Source organism: Cydia amplana, chromosome Z (assembly GCF_948474715.1).
Source record: "Cydia amplana chromosome Z, ilCydAmpl1.1, whole genome shotgun sequence".
Lineage (NCBI taxonomy): Eukaryota > Metazoa > Arthropoda > Insecta > Lepidoptera > Tortricidae > Cydia > Cydia amplana.
In genome coordinates, this window is record NC_086096.1 from 6526643 (window position 1) to 6547408 (window position 20766).

General features: G+C 36.9%; 1 protein-coding gene across 2 annotated transcripts in view; it reads right to left on the bottom strand.

Moving 5' to 3' along the window:
• Nucleotides 1-20670, bottom strand: part of LOC134660886 (discoidin domain-containing receptor tyrosine kinase B-like) — a 95832-nt gene extending 75162 nt beyond the window's left edge. For both annotated transcript variants that reach the window (XM_063516735.1, XM_063516733.1), the window contains exon 1: nt 20281-20670. The gene's annotated coding sequence lies outside the window, so the exon portion shown is untranslated. The remainder of the gene's footprint in view (nt 1-20280) is intronic.
• Between the last annotated feature and the right edge of the window lie 96 nt (nt 20671-20766).

Here is a 20766-nt window from a genome sequence, read left to right on the forward strand (position 1 = left end):
TACCACGTAACAATAATGTCCTATTGGACACTCGACACTTGGGTCTAGTACTAACTCGATATCGTGGATCGAGTGTAATCTTAACTAATAATAAAGTTACTTTATATATATTCATAGATTTCCAAGTGATCCCAAAATTAAAGAAAACTGGATAGCAGCCACATGCAGAGGACCAGGTGCAAAAATACCACGTAACAATAATGTCCTATTGGACACTCGACACTTGGGTCTAGTACTAACTCGATATCGTGGATCGAGTGTAATCTTAACTAATAATAAAGTTACTTTATATATATTCATAGATTTCCAAGTGATCCCAAAATTAAAGAAAACTGGATAGCAGCCACATGCAGAGGACCTGTTTGGTGGCCATCAAAAAGAAGCACAATATGCTCCATACACTTTACAGAAAATCAATTTCGACCATTGCGTTGCCAAAAATTTGCACAGATAAGAAAATGATTGTTTTTTATTGCTCTATATTAAATTAATAGGTAATCAAAAATTCGATGTTATTATTGCAATCAAATATCGAATGCCTTTTTTCTGAACACATCATTATGACATTTTTAATATGTGTGTAGATAAAGTAATATATGCAACTGTACATTATTAAGCATAATAATTTACAGTTACGTAAAGTACGTACGTTATGTAACTGTACATTCCTTATTTTTTGATAAACTACTAATATCTACTTAAATCAAATGTCTTGTTTTAACAAATAAATTTATTCCATAAATTTTAGGCAATTAAGAACAATGCAATGATTCCGAATATTTATATTTGAATAGTGTTCATGAAGTTATCGACACACAGTCTTTTCCGACAGTCGATCAAATATCGATATCACGGCGGTGTCCCGGCTCAGTTCCCGTAAATATCGTTGTGTGCGTGCGTGATGACACGACTCGCTGGTCGTTCGCATGTACACAGACATTGAAATGATGCGCGTGTATTCTGCAATAGGAGCGTCCATCTACAAGTGTGCGTACTTTAGGTGTGTGCGTGCGTTGTCTTTATAATTACTGGTGCTTTGTGTGGGTTCAAGAACTTGCGACAGGCGTATTCAATATAAATCGCCGTGCATGTCCGATCTCCTTCCTTCCTATATCTGTGGCTCTCAGAGACAAGTCGGAAAGTCACAGGTACACTTAGAACTCTTTATAAATTTAAAAACTTTCTACCTGTAAGCACGAAAAAGATGTTAGTGCAGTCCTTAGTGTTACCAATAATAGATTACGGGGATGTGTGCACCACTAATGTCACTCAGGAATCGCTTAATAAACTAGACCGTCTTCTCAATAACTGCATTAGATTTATATTTGGTCTTCGTAAATACGATCATGTCTCCTTTTACCGCCGGCAGCTCAACTGGCTTTCCATCCGTCGTCGTAGGTCCTTCCGGATCCTTTGTGTCCTATTTTCGATCCTGTTTGAGCCTTCTGCTCCAGGATATCTCAAAAGTAAATTCGTGTTCGACACTCCGCGCCCAGGATGTGAGCTGCGTACCTCCCGCATTCTCAAACTGACCATACCTTCTCACCGTACTGGTTTCATGACTCATTCTTTCGCCGTCCAGGCTAGCCGTCTTTGGAATTCACTCCCTCTAAATATTAGACAAGCTACTAGACGTTTTCTTTCAAGCGGATGTTACGTAAGCATTTGATAAAGCAAGAGTTCGAATAATATCCATCATTATTATATTTATAGTATGTATTTTATAAATATGTGGTAGTTTATATATATTTTATTTATTTATGTAATTTATAAGTATAGTTTGCTTTTTTTAACTCACTCAATATATTTTCTCTCTCTGCACCAATTGAAGGTATCTCTGTTTGGCCCTATGGTTGACTGGTAGAGAATGCCATTTGGCATTAAGTCCGCCATTTGTACATTGTTGTATATATTTTGTGCAATAAAGTTTAAATAAATAAACAAACATCAGCTGTGTAATAAAAATATAGTTAGCACGGAAATTTTACACAAATTGCATAACAACTTCTATAATGTATTGAAAATATGGCATCGTTTGTATCCAAGTTGTTATACAATGGACTCCTAGTCCTGATTTTGCATGTTTCATGTTTACATGTACATGTTTCAGAATCAGACGGTTGAGTAGTGCTAAACTCCTCTCAAAATTCGCGCTGCGAGCAATATTCCACCCACTGCGCGCTCCATTATCTGTTTGAGTTTGAAAAACACGCCCCCACTGCTCCTCGCTTTTCATCAATGTGTCTTGCCCCTTACGCCTCTAACAAAGAGCCTTGTCACATATAATAGAGCACTTTGACATTATTGCCGTCTACCTTCGTGTTGTCCCGGCTGGTCGACGTTTGCGTGATCAAAAAACGGTAAACGAGATATAACTATAGCGTGAACCGGTAAGCCTCGCTTTCTGTTTATGGTACTGTTTGGTGTTTGCCACTGGTTGACAATCTGGGCCAAGTTTTATGTAATATTTCAGATTTATACTATTATGAATTTGATGAACGGATAATTTCCATTTTCAAATATACCTACCCGTTTCTGAACCAATGCCCGATTATATTTGATTGATTTTACGTCCACGTTTCTGGTCACGGTATGCATGCAGGTTTAATAATTATCCCTTTAATGAACCTGAGTCCGCTTTGTATTCGTACTTACTTGTATAAGGTCCACTTGCACCATCCTACTAACCCGGGGTTAAGCGGTTAATCCGTTAACCCAGTGTCAAATAGTACTGGTAACCATGGCAACTCCAGGTTTAACCGGTTAACGCCGGGTTAGTGGGTAGGTGCAAGTGACGCTAGAGTTTGAAATATTGCAATCGATGTAACCATATTTCGTTATAGAACGCGAAATTATAACTTGAACGCCGATTTTAACTTTCATAATAAAATAACAAACCGTTCTGGTTCCGGGGAATGATGCAAGGGGGGGATAAAGAAGAGCGGCATTTCATTGTTCGCCAGTACCTTAATAAATTGTTAAATGAAATTAATTCACGCCAAGAATTACCAAAGTAAGGCTGAAGGAAGATGACGCAGATGACAACTCATCTTCGTTTGAGCCATTATTAAATGTTACTTTGCTTCGTTTTGAATAATAAAACGAATACCTAAGAAACATCTCGAGATATTGAAGTCGACGCGACGTTAAATTATCAACTTGGTGATATTTTTATGCCGATCAGATCAGGTTAAGTGTCAATTGCAAATAGCATCCATCTGTATAATAATTTCAGGCTCGATCGACCTGCACACTGCAGTACTTACTTAGCCGTGATAGCGCAACAATATCTCTAAATAAATATAGTATGATTATATTGATTATGTCAAATAAGAACGTATATAATTTAGAAGGGCTATAAAATAACTCTAGGTAGGTGGATGACAATAAAACGACAAGCAATACCTTTAATAATCGTTTTATTCCTATGTCAACGTGTTTTTTTATATGATGTGTATCATTAAGATCAAAAAGGGGAAGACCGATTCTCCACACAAACCTACTGTACGAGTACAAATGTAAAATTTCATTCTATGGAACTTGCTAATTATGTAAACAAACCGCCATATTGAAAATTGTCTCTAAATGTCAATTTACTAGTGACTTTTGTCACCATTTAATTATTAAGAAATCGAAAAAATATTATACATAGCTTGATTACAAAAATGCCAAACGGCTTGTTCGCTTATAGTTAATCGAATCAGATAGATTATGTGCACTGCTGAACTGAAAAGCAATGGCAGCAGCTCAACTACCCCTCATGCCGATTACGTACGGGACCAATTGATCACATGTACGAGTATGTCCGATGTGATTACGGTTCAGCGTGGTACGCATGCCTTCATAATACACCTTGATTCAATTTGAGATAATAGTTATGCATGCACGCAGATCCTGGGGACATGATTAGAGATTAATTACTACAATGAGACGAAGTGAATCGTCAATATGCCACAGTTAGATCAAAGGCTAAATCAGAATACCATGTGGTATGGCGTATCAATGGCCCTATGCCAAAGGGGCTGTGTAATACCTGACGTCAGTACCGTATTGTATAAAGCACTTCAAACGCCAGTTACTGGAATAAACATTCCAAGTTACATAGGAGCATATCAAGCGAATTTAGTCAGTTGGATTGGGAATATTGGGATCTCTAAAGCTCTGTATATATTTCCAATTTTATAGCTAGTTCACCCGCCGTTTACGTTATAAGAATTGATGTTACCTCCAATTTTGTGGGACAGTACATGACTGTATGTATAAATATATAGCAGGATTAGCGGGTATGCGAACACATGTACGTTATACCTGTGTAACGCTTTCAAATCAAAGGTAAAGTTATTTTTCATACAGAAGCGTCTGCGTACAAGGGCTTTTTCTAAAATAAATATCGAAAACCCGATTCTTTCAAATCTGGACATTCTTGGGCTCATTCTACTCAGAATCGACAGCACTCTCCATTCTACCATTAAAAAAAGATGTCCCAAAATGTCCATTCCAATACGTCACGTTTTTAGTATGAGAAAATTTTTCACTTGTATGTAACGTGACGTAGTGGAATGTACAATTTTCATACAAAATTTTGGGACAATTTTTTTTATCATCAGGATTGAATATGCTAGTGATTCTGAGTTGAAAGAATCCAAAAACACCAGGATCTGGGAGAATCGGGTTTTCGATATTTATTTTAGAAAACGCCCACAAATGTCCTGTTCTGAAAACTATTATTACTACATACCGTCTAGCTTTATTTGGGTCAATGTACAATATAAAAATTAGAAAGTGCCAGAAGGCATAAACTAAGGAACCTGCTGTTCAGAGATGCTCACAAGTATTCATCAAAATCTACTTTAAAAAGTAAAAAGTTGCCTTTCTCGTCATTAAAAAGGAAGAAAGGGAACGTAAGAACCTATTCTCTAACCACATTGTTGTGTCAAGGTCTTCGTTATTGTTAATCCCATGCGAGATGTGAGCTGCACTCGTTATAAGTGGTGTTCCAGGTACGCCGCTATAAACCAACAATACGTCTCTACCTAACAGGTCGGGAGAAAAAGGGACGGTGGCAACGGGTATTTCGCGAATATATGGAGCGCCTTAATTGGGGAGTTTTTCGAGTGTATAAAGAAGGCTTTGTCAATGTTTTAAAATTAGACAAGCTGGCGCAATTATTTGAGCATTAGGGCCCATTTAGACGATGCAAGAACTCGCATGCGAGTTTCATTACATTGCTGGTTTTGATCGGTCGGTTGAATTGGAGGTAACCAACAGTCCGCAATGTAACTAAAATCGCATGCGAGTTCGAGCGCCGTCTAAATCGGCCCTTACTCTCGACTTTGACAGCTAGGCTATAACACGATTTAACTTTTAAGAGCAGATATGAGTGTACATTAATATCTTTAAAGAGTTTAAGCCCGGCTGCAATACAAAAAGCATTTGAATTAACTTCTCGTATTATGCGTGAGATGTACCTAATGTTTTGTACAAATTAAATACTACAATCAAAACCAATTATCATGTAGCTTTGGTGTCGCCAAGAATTAGTTTTATTTATAATTTACAAATCGAAGTCCAAGATTCCAAGATAAGTTGACTGAATATAATAGTGACCATTATTTGAGTTTCAGTCAGTGCACTTTGCTCTCCTTGTTTATAATAATGTGTTGTTAAACTTCAGATTTACTTATAGATCGTTATTCAATCAAAAGCCTAATTAGATTACATTTGTTTCTAAGGTTAGTATCATTTTATAACAACGCGGTTTGGCACAAGTGACATCCGGTTCGCTTTTCATTTAAAGTATTTACTTGTCATGAGTACGGGTTAAATTTGTAGTGACTCATTTCCATTTTGTCGTGATCGTGCGTTTGCGATATAATCGAACGAAAGGAAATGGTACTGGTCGTGAAACGTCTACTATATGTATGTAGAGGTACCTTCGTGATTACAATTAACTGCCGGAATACGATTACGAGTAGACTGTTACCTATTTTAATAAAAACTAGCGACCCGCCCCGGCTTCGCACGGGTTAACAAATTATACAAAAACCTTCCTATAATAATAATAATAATAACCCCGCGGGGGCAGCTTGTGGCGAGCTGACGGTGAGTGGCGACACCGCGGACCCCTATTCCAGAGGGCCCTGTCATCTGGCCCTCGCCTCTGTGCTTGCCTTAATTGGCCGGCCAGAGTGGAGTCGCAAGAGTGGGACCTATGCTCCAGGGCCTCCAGGTTGGAAGTGTAAAATGTCATAACGCCGGTGGCCCGCTGAACAGATTACCGGGATCTAGCTACCGCAGACTCACCTCTCGACAACCTCTCAGCCGCTCCAAAGTGTTGCCCTGTTGTCGCACTGTGCGTGCGGCCATTGCAGGGCCCACTCAATGAGTTGGCGAGTCACCACCTGTCATTTACAATTTTGAGACTGATTGTCACGGCAGGTGTCCGCTAGTCTCTCCCATAGCCCATTATCCAGTCCATCCAACATTCACATCTACAGCCCATGACCTTAGTTCCCATCGCAGCTCAAAATGTGCTGCACTGCAATAGTTTTTGCACCTGGCGGGGACCATCTTCGGATGTATCACATTGTGCGTTCAGGGATGGTATCCGCCACGTGTATCCCTTGCTTTTAGATTAAAGTGTCTTAAAGGGCCTCTGCGCTGTCGGCTTCGGCCCCACGTACGCCTCCCAAAGGTCCGGGACCCCATGGTCCCGAGATATGGACAAGACATACAAATAATAATTTGTATTTTGTATTGTTTTTGTAAGTGTTTTTGTATTTTATTTTTATATCCATATTATAAAATAACCTAGCCTAAGAGTTCAAATAAATAAAGAGAATAATAATAAAGCTTTTTATTTGTCCATGCGATGAATAAATACATTGCAATATGATTGATATAGATAAATACGTAACATTCAATAAGTAGTTCATTCATAATTAGATTAATTAATTTAACAAAATAATTATAATTGATTAAAATTTAAATCTAGATTCATTTTTGAATGGACCCCCTTTGGGTAAAAGCCTCCTCCAAGGTATGCCACTTGCTTCTTTCTTTGGCTTTGTGAAGCCAACCTCGGCCTGCTATTGCCGTTATTTCGTCTGCCCATCTAGCGTGCGGGTGGCCTCTCGATCTTTTTCCTGTCGGCCCAGGCCAGTCTACTGCTCTCTGAGTCCATCGGTTGTCCTTGTACCTAGCGACGTGGCCGTCGGTAACTTTGGTTTTTTTGCGGATGTCAACATTTCGCACCTTATCTTTGAGCCTTAGTCCCATACTGCTTCTTTCCATTCGTCTTTGTGTGGTCTGTATTTTGTTTTTAGTTTTTGTGTCAAACGTCCATGTTTGACATCCATAAGTAAGACATGGGAGTATAGCCGTGTCCATGACTATTTTCTTAGCTGATATCGGCAGTTGTGACTTGAAAATTTCCTTATGGGCCCAATATTTTTTCCACGTGATTGCAACTCTCCGCTCTACCTCTTCTAAGTTTCTATCTGTGTTGAATGATATCTGTTTGCCCAAATATATACGTATATTTTGCTACGTATTCAAGAGGTATGTTGTTAATTAAAATTGGTGATGCATGGTGGTTGGTCATTACTTTTGTTTTTTCTAGATTCATTTCTAAGCCGTCTCTTGAACTTTCGTGGTCTAATTAATTTATCATTTTGTTTAGTTGTTGTGGGCACTCTGCGAACAGGATGATGTCGTCAGCAAATCTAAGATGACTCAAAAAGTTTCCATTTATTTTTATGCCACTTCTGGACCATGGTAGGTTACCCATTACTTGTTGTAAGACGGCTATAAACAGTTTTGGGGAAACTGGGTCGCCCTGTCTAACTCCTCTCTTGATATTGATTGCTGTACCGACTCTATCCAGTTTGACTCTACTTGTACTGTTGCTGTAAATATTCTTCAATATATTAATATACTTTTCTTTCATGTTTAGGGATTCCAAAGCTTCCCATATGCTTTTATGTGATATTGAGTCGAAAGCTTTTTTATAGTGTATAAAAGCTATGTATAGGGAGGGGCCTGTGGAATTCTAAATATTTTTCTATCACCTGGTCAACGACTTGGAGGTGGTCCGCTGTACTGTAACCGCTTCTAAATCCAGCCTGCTCGATCGGCTGATGTGCGTCAATGTTTGGTGACATTCTTTCTAGTAGACAGGAAGCAAACAGTTTATAAAGGCAGGACATGAGGCTTATGGGGCGGTTATTCCCTATGTCTGTTGCATCTCCTTTCTTGTATAACAATATTATTTCAGATTCCGTCCATTGATGTGGCACAGTTTCCTCCTCTAGGATTTTATTCCATAGAATTGTGATCGGTGTCAGAAGTAGAGTCCTTGCAATTTTGATATATTCGTTAGTAATGCCATCTGGTCCTGAGCTTTTTTCAGATTTAAGTTTCATTAAATGTTTTAATACTTCCGGCTCTGAAAACTGCTGTATTGGGCTGGTATCTGTGCTGTGGTAAGCGTGAATAACTTTGTTTTGCTTCATTGTGTCTGGTTGACTGTATAGTTTAGAGTAAAAGTCAGTAGCTACATTTATGATCTCCCTACGCGATTCGCATTTGTTAGTGCCGGTCTGAAGTGATGGAATCCATGTGGTTGATTTATTCAGCTCTTTATGGGCTTTTTTGACTGACCTGGATTTTTCAAGGTGTCGTTGTATTATGTTTGTTCTGTAAGTGTTGTAGCATTGTCTTATTTCTTTGTTCGTTAGTTTATAAAGTGTTTTTAAATTTTCTTTATCGGTTTTGTTTAGTTTATGCTTATTTTGTAGTTTACTCCTTTCTTTCATGAGTTCTAGCGCTTTCTCTGACATGATTTGCCTCTTTTCTTTACCTTTAATGTTTTTTAAACTTTCCTTTATACAGTGAACGATTTTTTGGTGGTAATTTTCCGCGTTGTAATTGTTATACGTAGTTATAAGTTCTGGGATATATCTGTTGAGATTTTCTAGGTATATTTCTTGCTCATCTACTGTTTTCAGTTTGCTTGATAGATTTGTAAAATGACGTCTGCTCTTACATATTGATTTTACGTGAATTGTGGCTCTTAATAGCCTGTGGTCCGAGCCAAATGAAAAAGACGACAGAACTTCGTACTTATTGATTATGTGAGGTTTGGGGGTTCATTATATAGTCTATTTCGTTTTTTATGGTTTTGTCCGGAGAGATCCATGTCCATCAGTTCTTCGGTTTTAGCTTGAACATTGTGTTAATAATTTTTAGATTATGTTCTTGAGCGTATTGGATGAGTCTCTCTCCTCGTGTACTTCTTTTGCCATAACCATATTTACCAGTAATAGAGCTTTCGTATGTTTTGGGAGTTCCGATTTGTGCATTGAAATCTCCCATAGAGATAATATACTTCGTGGATGTAGAGTCATGAGCTTTCTCTAAGTCGTTGTAAAAGTTGTCTATTTCCTCCTGCGATGATTTTTCAGTCGGTGCGTATGATTGAATTATTGAGAAGTGTAGATTTTCTAGTTCGATTTCTAGTACGCACACTCTTTCAGATATTCCCGTGAAACTTATGATTTTTTCTTTGTGTATCTTCTTGACTAAGAATCCTACGCCATATAGTCCTTTAGTTTTGCCTAAGTAGTACATGATGTAATCGTCGTCCTCTTCTATTTTTTCTCCGAGACGGCGAACTTCGCACAATCCAACAATGTCGTGGTTGATGTCTCGTAACGCTGTCTTTAGCTCGATAAGTTTTAGTTCAGAAGAAAGCGATCTTGCGTTTAAAGTACAAATTTTGAAGGTGCTTATCTTTTGAGTGGCTTTCCTTGGTGGGTTTTGGTCGAACTCTCCCGCGGTGACCGGCAGTACTGGGAGATGAGGGGTGGGTAGAGGGCCCGGTTTTGATTGCTATCCTGTGTTATGCTGTGATGTCTTCGTTTGGCTTTGAGGACTGTTATTATCTGTTTCTGTTAAGATCAGTTTAGGTTTATGGATTATGTAATCTTTCATGTTGGTCGCTTTGTTTTTCTTAGATGGCTGCCTGCTAGTATGCCGCTCTTGATGGCTGCTGGGTTGAGTTTTCTCTGGGGATTCAGACAGGTTCCTCTTGCTTGCTTGGTTGCGAGGGACGGAGTGCTTGTTGTTCAATACAATGAGTTTATCGTATTTTAGATAAGCAATGTTACCTGCTTCTTTTTCTTTCTGTAGTTGGCTTTGCAGCTCTTTACGCTTATTTAATATTTCTATTGGGTAATCTTCTTTTATGTAATATGAAGTGTCTTTTAGACATTGTTTATTTTTCTGAACTTTTAATTTGAAACCCATTGTGTTCAATGTTATTACCACCGGTCTAATCTTCTCTCCTTTTTTACCCAGTCTTCTCACTGCTTCGATATTGTTAATATCACATGAGACTTTAAAATATGTATTTATTATGTTAATTATCGATTCTTCGAGTTCGTAGTATGAATTTTCGCATTCTTCTAAGCCAAACATGACTAAATTCCGTCCTATAGAACCACTCTATCTATTAAAAAAACCCTATTAAAATCCGTTGCGTAGTTTTAAAGTTCTAAGCATACATACAGACAGACAGCGGGAAGCGAATTTGTTTTATACTATGTAGTGATAAGGTCTTCTCTATTAGCCGTGGCATTTCATTGTTAGATTGTTGAATGGGCAGAACAAAAAATTAGAAGTATTTTTTTAAACAAAAATACGTTTATAAAAATATACAAAGGTATACTTGCATATGTTGCAGGCTTCCTAAAATAAGTGAAAAAAAAATACAACCTGGCAAGGTTTCATTGTCGGGAAACTTTGTTGGGAAACAGAAAGCAGGGAAAGCCTATAATTTAGATACTTGCGAGGTATTTTTGTAAGTATAGTACCTTATCGTTGGCACCGCGCAAAGGACTGTTTACGCGAGCGGTCTGGGGCCCATCTCTCGAATGGTACCTATTATGCTTATCATTATTATTAGTCCGTGAACTCAGGCCCATTTGTCGAACGGTATTAGTCTAAGGGCCACTTGCACCATTCCACAAACCCGAGGTTAAGCGGTTAAATCGTTAACTCAATGTCAAATTGTACTGATAACCATGGTAACTCCAGGTTTAACCGGTTAATCCCTGGGTTAGTGAATGGTGCAAATGGCCCTAATAGTATTAGTGTGTTGCCATGGTAACCCATACGACTTGACAGTTCGTGGACTAATAATATTAGTCTAACTGTTCGAGAAATGGGCCCCTGTCAAACCGTATTATTGCTTTCTAATGTTTCCATGAAAAAGATTTTCCAAAGATGCAAGATAAATAACTTTGACGAAGCATTGCGTAGCATTCATTCCAATACACAATGTTTTCAAATTGGTCGTTGACATGACCGATAGGTACTGGCATTTTATTTAACTATACATGACGTACGCACGACATAATTGTCACATCGTAAGCTGTTTTTACATTGTCCGGCTTTAAGGCCGTGCATCGAAAAATAACAGGATCTTAGAAAGGTGGCAGTGGCTAGCCCCGGAAACAAACAGTAGTGATTTTCGGATATATGTTTCTTGACTATATGATAAGAGATTTCGTAGTAGTCGAAACACGAATGCTTAAAATTTTCTCGATAGAAAATAAATCCAAACTTACGTGTTCATTTTTCGGTTTTAGCTTCGTGCAACTAGAAAACACATCCATATCCAGCACAACCCACCTTACAGCAAAGGTTTTCATCTCGTCTTAACTTTCAAAGAACTAAATATTAACTTATTATCCTTTACCGATGGATTTATTATCGATTTTTGATTTTATGAATTCAACAGCAAACGCCCATTTTACGCAGTTCGGTTTCTCTTTCTGTCATGCGTCAAAGTCATAAATGCATCCTTTATGCCAGTAATGTTAGATGGCCGTCGTGCCTCAAAGAGGTAAGACCTATGTCACTTCGCGCAGCGCTCCGAATTACGTAAAATTTAAATATCCAATAAACGTTGAGTCGTAACTCCATTGAGTAGTAACGGAATCGGAGGTAAACCTATGATGGTGCCTTCTTACAGGCCTATACGTTACGCATGTGTGCGTGTTTGCTAGGCTACGTCATGCTACGTCGAAATCTATACTCTTTGTCAGTTACAACGGGTTAGGAAATTTCGACAGATATTGAAATGTATCGGTAGCTGTTTGGTATTTAGCCATCAGAATCTAACCGTAACTTTTTGCTTTATTTTTGTTTGAAAATAAAATATCTATAAGAATATATGTTTTGCTTTTTTTCTATTGTAATGATAAAAATAAATCTAGTATGTTTCATGCTCAAATAATTTAAAATAATTGAATCAATATTAAAAACTAATTGATATTATTCGTTTTAATTATTATATTATTAAGTTTGTTTGAATAAAATATTTTATTTCAATAATACGAAAAGTTATTATATTTAAGTACCACTAAAAAAAGGTCCCTACTTACAAAAACTCACTTGCACGGGCCGGGGTTCGAACCCGTGACCTCCGGTTTGAAAGTCGCACGCCACTACAATTTCACATAAGTAATTTACAATGACATGATACCGTGGAAAAAGTGAATATTACAATGTACTGTGTTACTATCATTTTATAGTTTATTTTGGCTTGACAAGGAGGAATGAGAAAAACGTGCAGAGCGAGAGGATTAAATCTCTCTGTCCCTTTCTTAAAGTAGCCAATCCTAATTATGACATCTGTTTTGATATTAATTCTTTGAACATAATTTGTCGATGTTCTTTTTTATATCATCGAGAAAGATTTTTATTAAAAAAATGTGTTGAATTTATATGTTTTATTTATGTTTTTTTGGCATAAATTTCATTACTTTTGACAAATTTTGATTGTGATGACAAACGATTTGATGTGATGTGTGAAACGAACCATGTGATCAACGATTTATCTAATAAAACTTCATTTAGTCGAAAAAAATAGTTGTCTACTACCGGGTGGAAAAAAATTATGGGCCCTGGAGGGAAAGTGCCTTAAAACCTTAAGTTTGCTCATTTTACTTAAATGAAACATTATTGTTTTTTAAAGAAACAACTGCATTCAAAGATTTTTGAAGTGAAAACTTCTTTAGCGGCGCTAGGCACTTTTTGAGGTGGGGAAAAAAATGATAAACTCGAGACAGCTTAAGGCGACCAGGTTTAGATGGCATTTAAATCAATAAAGAAAAACTCAATGACATTACATGAAAAAGGTTATAATCTTGTACGGACTGAAATACGAGGATCTCACAGTATTATAACTTTATATCACTCAAATATAATTCAATAAAGCTACATCTTGATGAAATCGCTAATAAAAGTGAACTCTAGTACTGGTGAATAAAACTCAAAATATCATGACCAAATATATTTAGATGCGAGGTCTGCAAGGTAACTTTACAATTTCTATTCGAATTTTAAACAATTAACGCTATAAATTTGAATTTCGAATTTTAAACAAGCTCACTGACCAGCAATTTCGGAACCAAAAGTTTTCAATAGAAAGGAGGATGGGTCAATTATACATAGTGCTGCAGACATTTTGGACTAGTCATTGAGTTTTCACTTCTGTCGGCACTCCCGGAATGCAACACGTTGTTTTTTTTAAATTCGCTTAGTCGCGCCCGGGAATCGAACCTACTTTTTCCACACTGTATAAAAGAACACAAATGCTTTTCTTCTGGTAACTTAAATGTTCTATCTATCTTGGTGATATGTCAATGCAATCAAATAATCTGAAAAAATAATAATAACCCAATTTATGAATTCCGTTCCTTGAGAAAAATGCGAAATGTACGTACAATTTTTAGGGATATCGTACTTTTCCCAGGGACAAATTTAGTTGGCTAAGAGACATTTTCACTGATTTGGGGTCTGTACTAAAAATCTAACATAATATGATAAGGACTTAATCGTTTTAAGCTCAAGAGTGAGTTTTCCTAAAGCTTTTTCTAAAAATGATGTCTTTATTAACGTTAGGAGTGCACTGCAGCATGTCAAATGTATGCCAAAATGTCAAGGGAGAGAACAATAAATTAAGTTTAAATTCCACTTCCACTCATCAGCAAAGTGATATAAGTATATCAGCAGTTTAAAGTTATTTTAGATTACAAAATTAGCGCATCAAAAAAATCAAAGTGCATAGAAAAAAAGTCTCCTGAGTCATAATAAAATTGATGTCTCTTGGGTCACCAGAAAAGTCACCAGGGAGAACGATGACCCAAATCACATTTAAAAGAAAATGTAAATTTTGTGTACTACCTACGAACATTTTTCAAAAAACTATGTTTTTATAACATATTAGACCCAGGATAGATCTAATACCTCTTTTCGTACCCCGGATAAAATGGTCGGCGACTAAAAAAGTAACTGAAACCTTACGTTATTAGGTTCACGATGCCGCGTTGTACCCTTGCCTTCGTTGCGATATGTTTGGTAAGTCAGGAGACTTAAAAAATGAGCCATGATTTTGGGACATATTAACAAATATTTTTTTGAATAGGTATATATTAATTTTAGCGGACTTTAATAATTTACCAGTTAAATTAGATGTAAATACCTTTTTAGTTAATCGTTAATATGATATATTAGTAGCAGTAAAACACTTTATTGTACAAAAAGACACATAAAACATGAAAAAACACACATCCTTCGCATATGGTAGAATATATTTTTCACACTTATAAGTAAAAACTAAAATCGATACGCGATTGGGATACGCTCTTTTTGTATGGGATACAAAAAAAAATTCTCCTGGGTCACCAAGAAAAATCGACATATTAAAATAATTCAGTTCGTTTTTAAGTTCTAGTCAGATTGACTTTTTGGTTATTTGAGATAAATTACAATAACGCTTAGATTTGAAAAACATAATTTTCTATTTTGTTGCGATCGACCCGGGTAATAAAAATACGGCGAATTTGAACTTTTGTTTGTTGTCGTTGTAAAATGTATTAAAAAATAATGTAGGCACCCCTGACAATTGAAATTCAAAATTATCCAGAAAAAGCGGCCAAGTGCGAGTCGGACTCGCCCATGAAGGGTTCCGTATTTAGGGGATTTATGACGTATTAAAAAAAAACTACTTACTAGATCTTGTTCAAACCAATTTTCGGTGGAAGTTTGCATGGTAATGTACATCATATATTTTTTTTAGTTTTATCATTCTCTTATTTTAGAAGTTACAGGGGGGGGGGGACACATTTTACCACTTTGGAAGTGTCTCTCGCGCAAACTATTCAGTTTAGAAAAAAATGATGTTAGAAACCTCAATATCATTTTTGAAGACCTATCCATAGATACCCCACACGTATGGGTTTGATGAAAAAAATGAGTTTCAGTTCTAAGTATGGGGAACCCCCAAAAAAATTTTTTTTTTTCTATTTTTGTGTGAAAATCTTAATGCGGTTCACAGAATACATCTACTTACCAAGTTTCAACAGTATAGTTCTTATAGTTTCGGAAAAAAGTGGCTGTGACATACGGACGGACAGACGGACAGACAGACAGACATGACGAATCTATAAGGGTTCCGTTTTTTGCCATTTGGCTACGGAACCCTAAAAATGAGTGTTTCAAAAAGGCACCCTGTATTCATTACATACCTAAATAATCTCTTATTCAATAAAACATATAATTACTAAACACTGATTTATTTCAAATAAATGCAAATCGATCGGATAAAAGATATTAATACCTACCTATACAACAATGAATACGAGTACAGTCAGCTGCAATAATATGTTACACACCGAAGGCCGTTTTGCGGTAGATCATGTTAGATCTTATTTGTAGAGCCATAAGAGCGTGTCACATATTTTTGCGGCCGTCGAAGAGTAACATTTTATTGCAGGTGACTGTACCTATGAAAAATTCGAGGGTTAAAAAGCATTTCAATCAAAGCATTTATAATAATAACGACTATGGACGCCTGCAACCCCAGGGGTATTGTAACCCCATAACAATAAGGTTGAAATTTGCATTTAGTGACCGCAAAGTCAGGTGAGCGTAATCAAGTAAATCTGTTTTCATCATATTTTATCAAAAATAATCTCTTTTCTGTTCTTGTGCTATTTTCTTATTATCAATACTCTTAACTTATATGCTATACACGCTGCTGCTTCTATGCTGTTAACATCTTCCAAAACAACAATAAATATTCAGGTTTATTAATTAATTATTTTATTGTTTGCTATTATGAACAAGTAACAACGCCATCTGTTTCAATTTTTTCCGAATTTAAGTTTCTGGCCGACCGCAGCGACCGCGTATAATGGTAGTTAACTTCTGTAACGTTAGATGGTGCTAAAAGGTCACACAAACTTCACGTGCGGCGCGAAGCGTTTCCATGTGTGCGTGTTAGCGGGGAGGGAAGAACTAACGGGCGTGGTTTACGAAGCGCCAGACGCGGCTGCAGTAGGCCCTTAATATCTTACGGGGTATTCAGGCCTTGTTTACTATAATGAAATCTTGTGGTTTGTAGATATGGGCCTCTCATTTTTTTAAGCACATACCATTTTTTGTTCTGTCACTGTACTAGTACGACGTTTTACTTTCTTTACCTTTTAACTATTTATTACTCACTTTTCATGACTTATTTCAATATGTAGGTATAAGATTTTTGGAAAAATGCGCTTTATTAATTGAAAAGTTCCTCGTCCCTCTTTGTAACCGGCAATTTAAAATCGTCATTATTGACAACCTGCGTGGCCCTTTGCCTAAGAACGTCACATTTAACTACTCATACTTAACGCGCAACATCCGTACGCTCCAAGAAATAAACATATGAATAAAGGGAACACAATGGTCTCTTGATTCGCGTTATAATGCCCCTTATCACACACACTAAGTGATAGCAATCAAGGGCCCATTGTTCTGGACGTGTTAAGACTTAAGGCAAACTGCAGCTAAATAGCCGTAAAACGTGACACATTTAACAAGAACTTAAAGGGGAAAGATTTAATAAATGAGTACCAATATGTCATAAGTGAGTTTACATAGTGAGATTAAATTGAATGAGGCATTACGTTACCAAATTTGTAGACGCGGGCTCGGCTGAGCGTCCTAAGACCCTGCGTACTTTTTGTACATATTCCAAAAAATATTTTGAACTTTCATTGAGTAACTAAGGGTTCCAAATTCAAAAACAAAACAAATGCTTCTGGGTCTCAGGAGGTTGAGACGGTCAGATACTACCTATGTACAGTCAGCAAAACTATTACCTCAGCGCCCCTGCCACAGAATAAGTAATAGTACTACCGTACAGAAAGGACACTTCCTACAAAACCGAAGTTTGACAGCGATTCAGGGTCGAATCATGATATCGCTTTATAACTTATGGCTCTATCTATCCCTTTTGGCAATTTAGGGTTGTCGAAATTCAAATCATTATCTTATCTTTTATATGCAGAGGTGTCATAAAAGTGGCGTGCCAGAAGACTAGGACCAGATGACCCAGCCCGACATCGGTCGTACACGTAAAATATACTCTCGCGTCAAATGATGGTCCTATAACAGTACCTTCAAGTCACTTTTAGGCAAATTTAATATCAAAAATAATTGAAGTAGCATATTTTTAACGCATTTGAGTCTCTAGTCTTTATTGAGTATTGGGTGTTTTCTATGTATTTATCATGTATTTGCATATTATATATTATATATGTCATTGTCTGAGTACCCACAACACAAGCCTTCTTGAGCTTAGTGTGGGACTTAGTCAATCTGTGTAAGAATGTTCTATAATACATATTTATTTATTTTTAATTTATAAGATAGAGACGGCTTGCAGTCGTTTTTGTTGTTTTGTAGAGTCATAGCTAACTCAACATGCAAAATGGCAACAACAAAGTGTCGAGACAGTCGGTTGCTCAAGACAGGAAGGCATGGAAGGATCTTGTGGAGGCCCTATGCACCTCCGGGGTGCCCTAAGACAGACAACAACAACAACAGTTACTAACAGGTGGCCAGTTACTGGCGAATTACCCTATTTATAAAACAAAAAATATATAGGGTGCCTGGTAATTAATGGATAACCTTCTAACCACCGATAGGGTACCTTAGGCTGGTCCAGAAAATGCCCTCATAGGTCTAGTAAAAGTTTCCTGGCTATCAAAATAATCGAACTGTTCCGCCTTTTTTTAATTTACAATGGTGATTGAAGTTAACTAAGGTGCTCTATTAAGGTTCAATAATAGCTAAAGCTTTTTTGGCAATTATATGTTATTTATTTAGATAGAGATTTAAAAAATCAATCAGAGCTGGTGCGGCCGCTAACACAGCTGAACACCTCAAGCGGCGCAAATATGCAGCCATTGATTCTGGCTGTATGCTTAAGAGCTGGTGGCCTAGCGGTAAGAGCGTGCAACTTCCAATCCGGAGGTCGCGGGTTCGAACCCTGGCTCGTACCAATGAGTTTTTCGGAACTTATGTACGAAATATCATTTGATATTTACCAGTCGCTTTTCGGTGAAGCAAAACATCGTGAGGAAACCGGACTAATCCCAATACGGGCCTAGTTTACCCTCTGGGTTAGCAGGTCAGATGGCAGTCGCTTTCGTAAAAACCTAGTGCCCACGCCAATTACTGGGATTAGTTGCCAAGCGGACCCCAGGCTCTCATGAGCCGTGGCCAAAATGCCGGCACAATGCGAGGAAGAAGAAGATTCTGGCTGCATGCTTGAGCCGTTTGGGGTAGAAACCCTTGGGCCGTGGGGACCTGGCGCGCACGGCTTTGTTTCTGAGCTGGTGAAACGTCTCATGGAGGCATCGGGTGACAAAAGGGCTGGCTCCTACCTGGCGCAACGTATTGGCATTGCGGTCCAGCGCGGCAATGCCGCCAGCCTTCTTGGCACCCTGCCTCAAGGCACTGAGCTGGAGACAGTCTTTTATTTATAATTTTAGTTGTTGTTATTGTAGTTAAATAGTTGTAGTTTTTAATTTTACTTATTTAATAAATATATTTGACTCGTGTTTGATAATCACAAAAAAAATATAAGATATAGAAGTCTAATTAAAGAGATAATTTGAGTTTTCTCTTTGTGTCTGGATTTTCAGGCTGATGACGGACTTTTGTCAGCGACTTTAGAGTCATGACAAGGATTACATTACACATTGTGAGTTAATATTACTGCATTGATAAAGAAAAGAATAAGTAATAAATTAGTGACATTCGCATTAAGCAAAAGAATTCTTTGGTGCCTATCCTTGTAAGGTTATAAAATATTATTAAGTTTTTAACCTTTTTGTGAAGTAAAAGATTAAAATTTCATCCGACATCTAAGGTGCAAAAGGACTAACAAGGATAAACATGAAAAACAATGAACTATTCATATTATTTATTAATTGAATATAAGATGGGCATAATATTTCAGCCTCAAAAAAATATGCAAAATATATTAATGGCTGGAAATTGTCTTAATAGCCAGATTTTGTTGTTCAGTGATATTTATAAATTATAAATATGTATAATCAAATCACATAAGGTGAATTATGGGTAGTTTTCTGAATTACTCAACATTCAGGAGTGTTTTAGAGTTGCCTGAATACACTTTAATCTATATTTAGTAGAAAAAAAAGAGAGTTTGACAAGATCTTGTAAGTCTGATGAATGATTTATTAGTTAAAATTATGATGGGATCATAACATCCAAGATACATTAAATGGGTAGTGGAAAATTTGTAGCAAATTGCAAAATAACTAACTAAACCATGGCAGAGCAGTTTTTAAAATAATAAATAAATGTACATGCATACACTGAAAATCACGTCTTATGGGACAGCATAGAAATGCTAATATTATGTTAATCATCAATTAGCAGTGAATAAACCAACTGATATAATAAAAATGCAAACAAAATGTATATTTAATAAAATTCTTATAGCTAAGCTGTAATAATTGAAATTATAACATTCTAACAGCATTATCCAATAGTAAAAAATATCGTTAACGTTGTTTTATAAATAATTAAAGGTGAAGTTTACGAAAGTCGATCACAATAACAACAATGTTTATAATAACATTACAACAATGGCATCCCATAAGAAATAATCTCATTCAGTTAAAGTTATACCTACTTAATCCCAGAAAAATGTAATGTATTCACCACCAGATGAGCAATAGCGCGCCGAGCGAGCGGAACAAGGGCTCGGTTCATTTATTTATGTTACACCAAGTACTAAATCAAACAAAGGATGCATTATAAATTATAACAAACTAACAACTATCTCTGGTGGCTTGTGGTCACCATACACATAACATACAAGTGAGGTAAATAAAAAGTCAAGTAACGCACCTTCGAGGGCCAGGTACATAGGTGGAACCCGGTGACATGAGTACATTAACATAACTCTGTCCTCACACAGTCCGAAGCCATAACTTAATTATTTTAACACTAAAATATTCCCGGAAGCTATTACCGACCAAAAAACACCATTTTACTTAGACTTTTATTAATAAATCTTCAAAATAAAGATTCACGGAATGAAATAAAATATATAAACCACCATCCGATTTCAATCGACCATAGCATAAAGCCTTGCGTGCGTTTCTGAAGACTGATGAGAGCTTTAGCTTTTGTCTATGGGTGACTTAAGACGAAAAAAAGAAAGCAAGAGCGCAAGTCCGTACAAAGTCACCATCATTGTTGTCTATTCCCGGAAGTAGCTGTGCTGATTCTTTGCTTACTCCGTGCTTATACTTGGTCAACCAGATCTTGACAGTAGAAAAAGGCGGCAAATTTGAAAAATGTAGGCGCGAAGGGATAACGTCCCATAGAAAA